A 9,548-nucleotide genomic window follows, 5' to 3' on the forward strand; every position below is an offset into this window, starting at 1 on the left:
ATCTTTTTGGTAGTTGAAATCTCAGATTGCTCTAGAGGAGAAATATTGTTTGTGTCTGTAAACTTAGTAGTGAGGAAGAGTGCCAGTGACTTTTTCCTGTCTTAGCATACCATAGCTCTACCCAGCATCGAGGACTCTATGGGTGAGGGAACCAGCAGTTTGGTTTTCTTTTTAGTGACTAAATCATGTCCTTAGAACATGCTCCTGAACCAGGGACACGATGACTGAATGAGACATAAGATATTTGTTTTGCTTCCTGCGAGATAACTCAGCCTTAATCTGTATCACTTGATACTGTAAGACTCTGGTAAAGTACTGGATCCATGTCTGAAAACTTTAAAATGTTACTACTCTAAATTGCAGTTACATGGCTTTATCATTTTTTCACTTGTTGTAAAAGAGTGGTCTGCATAAAAGCACTTATAACAGCCTTCACCACAGGTTGTACATTTCTCTGGTTTTCTAATTGTTATTGCTGTTAATTTTGTTGTCACCAAGAAGACCAAGTATCTTTGTCTCAATAACAAAGTATAATATTTACCATTTACAGAACTTTCTTGAGTGCTTTTTATACATGTTCTTTATTTTCATAACAATCTTTTTGAGTGGAACTCTTATCTTCCTTTTACAATTAAAGAGACTGGCACTCAAAATGACCCAAGAATGGAAATGGAGTCAGAATTTTAGCCCAGGCTGTTCATAGTCTCCTGTAGATATAATGTCTTGTTGGCTTGGGGGAAGCACAGCCCTCATCCATCAGTCCAGGGCACTTGCCTGGTTAAAGGGATAAAGGGATTAGACAGAATCTTCGAGGCTACTTTCCAATTTCACACCATGCTTTCTACATCACAGCGAGTATCTCCAGTGTTGTCATGTTCCCACCCCCTTCTCGCCCTTGTCCATTATCACCACCTGTGCGCTCCAGCCATTTCCAAAGCACTCAACAACTCTGTTGTAATTCTAGTCTTTTTCACCAGTGGAGAAAGAACAGAAAACCCTTTTAGCCATGCTGGGATTCTATTTTACCAGCCTTTCCTCCAGCCACTAACAGAAAGAAAGCCTTGTGTAGGAAACATAGTGTGGGCTCTAGCAGCCAGATAAGTGACAGAGGTACTGTTTACGTCCTTGCTCCCCTAGCCACCAAATCTCTCTGCCTAAATAATGCCAAATGTTTCCTTTTCACAGTATTCATAATGAGCTAAAACTTAGCATAATTGTTTATCAGTTAAACAAACAAGCCATCACAACTCTTAAGAGCTGTATTGTGGTTTAAATTTTATTTCTGGCAAGTCCAAAACCAAAACAAAACTAAATAAAAATGGAAAACACACACACACACACACACACACACACACACACACACTCCTGGACAAAGTATCTTGAAAATCCAAAACCGCTTATCTCTTCCAGATTTTGTGAGTATTCTGAGGATTTATACACGTCTTCTTACATAGGGCTCATTTCCATTCTTTCAGAGGATAGCTTTGCAAAGTGATGCTAAGGTCAGTGGTAAATTTCAACTGCAATCACTGGATATATCTCCTAATTTGAAAGATCATCTTCACTCTCTAACTCTTAAAAACAAAACCAATAACAACAGCAAAGAAAAATAGTAAGGAAGATGAAGCAGAGCAGAAGGGGATGTGTTATTAACAGGGTAGAAAAATGATTAGAAGCATCCTGGTGTATCAGGTATCCAAACTCTGAAGCCACACTTAACCCTTCTAAAAGTCCATGCTTCACTGAACAAAATTCTGATTTTGGCCAGCCAGAGCCCTGACCTCCACCATGGGTGGCTAAGGCCATTGGGAACTCAGGTTACCCTCGCCCTACATCTGTGCGCTGTGACATCACACTGCCCCGAGCACACTGGAGAAGAAACTGACTTTAAGCTAAGAGCATTTTTCTTCAACAGTTATAAGGTTGCATGTAAAGGTATTTGGATTCAAAGTATGGAAGCATAACTAAAGGCGCCTTTTCTGGTCCACAGCCTAGCTGTGCCAGGGCAGTGGGTAGGTTGTGAACAAGCCAAAGAAAGTGTATGGAGAGCCCATGTGAGACACGGGACACGTTGGGCAAAGCTTCCAGGAGATCAAGGACTGCTCCAGGAAGAGTTCAGTGGCGACAGGCTGGCCAGGCTGGCGGCACCTCCGTCCCTCAGGGTGCTCTGCCACACAATGCTTTCTTTCATAGTGTTTTGTCTACTGGTCTACCAGCTCTACGAATGATGTTTATTCTTCCCACAGTGTCCTTAGTTCTGAGCCTGTCTCCATTCAGGGAGGGGTTTATATGTTAGGCTGCTGAAGCGATGATGGCATCAGCAGCAGCTTTGCTGTTTGCCTGGGTGACCAGCACCCAAGGAGCAAGTGTCCTGCTGTACGTGCGAGAAAGCAGCTTTCTCCAGAGAACACTAGCGTCCCCTCGTTCCCAGTGAGCACAGGAGGAAGCCAGTGTCTTCAAGTTCTTGTGCGGCTGGACTTTCCAGCCAGGCTTGCTCTCCTTGCTCCCTTGGCAAGGTTTTTGGAAACAGAAAGGGGCAAGCAGGGGCATGGTGCTTTACTGCCAGGTTTTTCTTTTGTGATAATACAAGCCTCAATAATGGGACTTTGTATTCTCATACAACGCAGGTCTGAGGTGAGGGAGTTCCTGAGCTGACCCAAGAGCCGCACAGTGTGTCAAGGACAAAGGCCCCTCTTGTCCTCCCTTCCCACCACATTTGGCATATTGGCTCAGCTTTAGGTTTTTCTCTTGGCCAGAGGATTATTACTGCAGTTCCAAGCATCATGGGTGCCAATATAGCATCTAGTCAGAGGAAAAGGGATATTTATCCAACACTTTTATCTTAATGGATGAAAATCCCCACTTTAAGCCAAGCGAGCTGCCCCTCAGATCCCAAGGCTGACTTTAGCTGCAGTGAGCTGAGATGCTTGACCATGGCACAGTCACAGATGAAGCAGGAGAAATGAGTTCTTGTATTTTAGCTTTGACCAAATATTCCTTAAAATGTAGAAAGCGAGAAGTATTGGTTGGTTAAATACGATGGTCACACCTGTGACCTTCAATTTTCTTTTTTTTAATACTTTACTTAGCCTCAAATTTCTAAGTAGCATACAAGATGTTCATGTATATAGTATAGGGCTATCATAAGCTTCTGGCTTCTTTTGTTATTTTTTCACATACTAATTTCTCCAAAACGCTCTAATAAGATACCTATTAGGTGGTCCAAACCCTTGACTTATTTGAGTATGTTATCCTGAAACACTAGTATAATGGGAAGATACATTAACTTGTGATTTACTCACAAACTTCAAAGTTTCTGTTTCCCATCATTAAATTGGAGCATCTCATGCTCTCTGTTTTGCTCTTTCTAACTCCTTTTCCAGTATGAAATCAAGTCTGTAAAACCAATGTGGTATAAAAAGCTGTAAGAAAACAGGATGTTCTTGATAGGAGACATTTGTTAGAAGAGTGCACACAGATGTTTCTATGTCCCCGTATCTCTATAGTCTGTGCCTTCTTTCTGTGTTTGAGTCTCACTTTCTATGTGAGTGGGATGTCTCCAGGCTCCTCAGGGTTATATCGAGTGACTTTTCTTCTCTTTGTTTGGTTAGAGGCTCTGTATCCTAACATGATCATCTTGTCACCCTTCAATATGGAGCACGTGTCTAGGCAGAATGTCATCTTGTCTAGCCCATCAAGGATCTGTCTACTGTGAGAGAAGATATTGGCGATAATCTTTGAATTCTGTATTATAATTTTTTATCCCATCGCCTGTGTCGAGGCCTGCAGCATTGGTTTCATTCAAAGTGTGTGGCGTAATATCAGCAGCTTATTGCTAAAGCAATATTCCTTAGAAGGATACAGTGAATTTCAAATGGGCTTCGGACTTCATTTCTGAAGCAAGGCACTAACGGCGGCCCTTTTGAGAAGGGTTGTCTCCTATAAGTCAACATGCTAAGTGTGTTGCATTTTTAATAATCATAGAAGTAGTGATATTACTATTATATAGGTAAAGATAGAAAATCAGGTGAAATGACTTCTCCAATATCATACAATTGAGAAGCCCATCTATACTCATTGAATTATTTGACTTTGAGTAGCTTCCAAGAAGATAGTGAAAAGTTAAAGTCTTTATATCCAGCCTCACTTTAAAACAGGGGCATGCAAAAACAAACATAAAAAACGCAAAGCACTATCCAAGTCTTAAATATTTGTAATTAATACTGTTTTAAGTAATTTTAAAGTACTAAAAACAATAGTGAGCATAAGATATACCAGAACTTTATGTAATAATCACAATTCTAATAGAATTCTACTTATATCCTCTGCTGCTTCTCCTTCTTTTTCATTTTCTTTTAGTATTAGGGATTGAATTAGGGGCGTTCTATCTCCGAGATATATTCCCAGGACCACTCTTTATTATTTTTATTTTGAAACAGGATCTCCCTAAGTTGATGAGGGTCTCACCAAATTGCTAAAGCTGTCCTCCAGCCTGCAATCCTCAGGCCTCAGCCTCCCGAGCACTGATGTCAACTGTATGCCACCACACCCGGCCTCTCCTCTTCTCCTTAAACATATTCTCTGGTTGCTAATTTTGAAGATGATTTTTAAAATACTGCTTTTCCCATCTGTTATACCAGAGGGAAACTAATCCTGACATGACTTCTGCATGCCAGCCATGAGCTCGGTGCAGTATTTCCACCGGCCACTGAGTCATATTTCTCTTATTTAAAATGCAGACTTCTTCATTGATTAAACAAGGAGATTACAATAGCATATCTTCAATGCATAAAATTAAGTGTTACATCACTTAGCTGAGAAATTTGAGCCATCTCTGAAATATCTTCTAATGTCTATCCTCTAATTTGATTGTTCAAGGTAATACAGGTATTTGTTATTGATACCATGAGAACATGTAATTTTCCCCCAATTATAACCATGGCTAAGTGGAACATTATAAACCCACCTGGGTAGTGAATTTTTATCTCTATTCCGATATTGTATACATGCCTCTCATTTTTAATTTGTATTCAGATATTCGCATCAGGAGGCAAGAGTCTAATTGATTGTTCTGAAGACCGAGTGCATGGCACATCAAAATAATTGGAAATTTGGGATACAGCTATGTATACATCATGCATTTTTGCCTGTTTAAGATTTCTTTTGAATTTGAGGTTGCGCAGTTAAAATACAAACATTGTGAAGAGTTATTAAACTGGCAATTTACTATTAAACTCTAAAGTTCATATGCCTGTGTACTTAAAACAACACAAAAGTCAAGTAGGAGAGGTTTGCTTATGGAACTAGTCTAAATGAAATGTTTTTCAAAATTTACATTTTTGCTTTTTATACAGGTAAGTATGCATGATCTGGGTTTGAAATCTGACCTTCCATATGCTAGTTGAACCTCAAGCTCAAGTTCCTTAAGTTTCTTTTCTAATCTCCCAAGTTCCTGTAATAATGCAGAGTATCTTTTCAAGGACAATACTAGGTAATATATGTGAAAGTGCTTTTTCAATGTAAGCTTTTGGTAAATGTTTTCATATTTAGTTTCTGGATATTATTTATTTGTTTGTTTGTTTGTTTATTTGTACTGGGGTTTGAACCCAGGGGCATTCTACCTATGAGCTACATCCCAGCCCTATTTTTTTTAAAATAAGGTTTTGCTGAATTGCTGAGGGTAGCCTTGAACATGTGAGTTTCCTGTCTCAAATACTGGGATTAAAATGTTCAAATGCTACAAGAGGACAGGGAAAACAGAATTAATGTGAAAAACATCTAAACTTTTATATTGACTGTGAACATGTCAAAATGGTGAATTTTGTGTTTAAATGAGGATTTTTGGTAACCAAATAGAAGATATGACTTACTCTACTGTCTCCTTAATTACTTAAGCATTAAAGTCCCTAAGCGGTGAGAAGGACTAACCCTTTCAGCGACCCCTCAGGGCAGCCGCCCCAGACGAAGCCTGCCCTGCTTCATCCCCATCCCGGCCTCCAGACCAGTGTCCACCCCACACCCCAACTTTCTCAAATGCAAATTTGTCATGTTTGAAAATGCTTTCCCTTTGGTCTTAGATTACCTATTGTGTTATAAGACTAATTCCTCCACCTTGCTTTTCAATCGAGATAATACCTGCTCTAGAAAGCCAGACCTGAACTTAATGCCCTTCCCAAGCGAAATAAATTGTTTACAGTTATATCCTTTACTCTGTTGGCGATGGGAGAAAGCGGATGCTCCATAGGAGCACATATGCAACGTTCCTTCATTGTTAATTGGATCCAGCCCCACAGACTGGAACTGATCTAAGTCAACACCTATTTGAAGATTTATCAGGGGAAAATCACTAAATTATACCAGCTCACTGTTTTATTTTGGAGTCTAAAGTTACTTGTCAATTCCATGGCAAGAAATAAGTTCAGAGTGCCAAAAAGAGATGCTGAATAAACAGCTTAGCTTTGTTATGCATTTATTTCAGCCTGATCAGGTGTTTAGATAAGAAAGAAGGCAGACAGCAATTTCAAAAGGCAGCAAACTATTAGAAATGCTGACCTGGAATCTAACAGGCAAGTTTCCATTACACTTCAGATGTGTTATTGCTTGCCAGTCCTTGGTAATCACATGACAATAATAGTAAGCATTTCTGATCGAACAAGTTCAAGCCTATCTCCTACAGGCCTAATAATAAGAAACAAACACAATGAGAAAATCTGAACACCTTAAAAGAGGATAATATAATTAAATGTTAGGATCCCATTACAAAATAAATACAGTTATGCACCACATAGTTTCAGTCAGTGACAAACTGCAGACATCGTGGTGGTCCCAAATCATCATCGTAGAGCTGGAACATTCCTATTGTCTAATAGTTTCATAACCATTGTGATATTGTCATAATGGAATCCATTACTCAAGTGTTTGTGGCACAATATAAAACCTGCTGTGCTTCCAATATGAAGTAGAGCAATATAATTACATACAGTACAAATACTTGAAATGATAATTAAACAATTATATTACTCACTTATGTATATTCTATATGATACTTGTTTTTGGTACTCAAGGTTGAACCCAGAAGTATTCTACCTCTGAGCTAAACCCCCAGCCCTATTTTATTTTTATTTTGAAACAGGGTCTTCTCAATAAGTTATTGAGGATCTCACTAAGTTGCTGAGACTGGCTTTGGACCTGCAATCCTCCTGTCTCAGCCTTCCAAGTACTGTATTACAGACATGGACCACCATGCCCAGCTTATATTTTTGGTCATTATTTTAGAGTGTACTCCTTCGACTATAAAGAAAAGGTCACTGGAAACAGTGTATTGTGTTTTACCGAAAGCAGGGTCATATATCGTTATATAGTTTGTATTTACCACATCTCTGGACTAAACGCTTTCAGAGGCAACATGGCGTGGTTGACCTCCACTGTCTAGGGTTGTACAAGTACACAGGACCTCACAGAATGACACATTTCTCAGAGCATATCCCTGTTGTTAAAAGAAGGTAGCACAGGGTTGAATCAACTTGTAAAGCATATGCAATGGTGTCCCATATTTATTTATATTGTATTTAGAAACACATAAAAATTTCCAGCTCATTTTTAAGCTATGTGATACTCACTAGCCCTCATCTTCCTGGTAGCTCAGTGGTGGAGAGAAATGGAGAAGAGAAAATTTATTCCAGTATGACAACATTGGTCCATTAGTCAATTGGAAGTATTGTAAACTTTTGGCTTCTCTTTTAAATCACTGTTTTTTCTCTGATCTCCTTGTTCTCCCACTCTTTTGCAAATTTGGGGGCTCCACTCTTATGCAAATTACACTTGCATAATCGCGAAAGCCACACAGCTTTGATTCCCAAACCCCTCACAACACAGGCTCCCCCAAAATATTCATTTACTTTTATTTATTTAATTTTTTTTATACCAGGGATTGAACCCAAGAGCATTCCATCTCTCAGCTACACCCTCAGCCCTTTTTATTTTGAAAGAAGTTCTCAGTAGGTTGCTGAACATCTTGCTAAATTGTCCAGGCTGGTCTCAAACCTGTGATCCTCCTGTTCTAGCCTCTAAAGTACTGGGGTCACAGGCATGAGCCACCACCACGCCAGGCTACTACATATATTTCTGTAATATTTGCAAAATGAGTTGATAACCACAGCTGATGAAAACCACATAGACTTCTACTCTGTTTGCCTCTGCGTCTTCCCTGTCTACCTCTTGCTAAGGGGGGCATAGGAAGTTTCAGGATCAGCCCATGGGGCACTGAGCAGAGAACACACACAGTGTATGTTTGGAGTAATATAGTTTTTGTACTTTGCAGTCACTGCTGTATAAGTTAAATCGTTGGTGGGATATTTGAAAGGAGTCCAGGACCAATGCAATCAGTTTAAAGAGTATTTAAGGAGACTTGAAATGTCGTGAGATTTTAAAGCTCATGTATGACAGGACTTCACAGAGGGCTTTCTGGATTTGACAGCAACGGTAAAGATGGCATTACAAACTAGAAATTCTAAAGTCGAAAGGGAATTTTCTTCCATTGATACTACTTTTTAAGAAATTAATTTCAAATTGATAACTTTGTGAAAGCAAAATTTTATGAACGATGCCAAAGGAAAGATGGTTAACTTTTCTAATCTCTCTGACAGAAGAATTATCAAATCATCATACAACAGGAAAGTGTGCGCAGTCAACAAGGTAGAGAGAAAACTCACAACAGGGGTTAGCCAGGCAACTGTTTATTACAATTAGTTGTATCCTTTGGCCCTTGTATTTTCTGAAACACTTGACAGCTTTCAAAAATTAACTTTTTATAAATTATTTTTCCATTCTGAATATGTGTGTGCATTATTTTTTTTATTTCTGCTTCTTCACTTGTTATCCCCTCCCCCTAAAAAGATCCAATGATCATTCCGGCAATACCAAGCCTAAATTTCCCTTGGGTATGGCTACTGGTATTTGCGGCTGAGGTTAGGTTATAGTCCTATAACTATAGTTGTATATTGTGGTGTCTTTGGGATGTCCCACCACAGAGTTCCTGGGTGCATCCAGCTTGCGTGGTTCCACCTGATTTTTGGGAGCAACCGACCCCCCTGAAGAGTATTTTACTCTCCCAAACTGGATTGCTTTGCAGTGACATCGGGCCTCTGCGGCTCCACAACCCACCTCTGTGTCCCCACACAGCTCTCAAGGAGGTGTGAAGATGCATTGGGGTTTCTTCTCCCAGCTCACATCAGCCATGGGGAAACAGAGGCAGCACTTTGGATTCTCTTGTGTAGCCACTTTTCCTGATACCATTGCGTTTCGCACAGAGATGGAGTGAACTCCCTGCCCTGGCTTCACCAGGAGGTTGTGCCACTCCATAGAAAACATAGAGAAACACACATTTTAAACCATCGTTAACAATTTGCAGGTTTCTAGAGACCACTGTCCCATTATTTAATCCAAGAGGTGAAAATCCCAACATTTAATCTGGTTTTCTATTTATTAAATACATGGAGCTCCTGGTTTTGTTTTCTCTCTGACCATAACTTCCTCCCCATAAAAATCTA

The sequence above is a fragment of the Muscardinus avellanarius genome (assembly GCF_963383645.1).
Source record: "Muscardinus avellanarius genome assembly, chromosome: 8".
In the NCBI taxonomy this organism is placed as follows: domain Eukaryota; kingdom Metazoa; phylum Chordata; class Mammalia; order Rodentia; family Gliridae; genus Muscardinus; species Muscardinus avellanarius.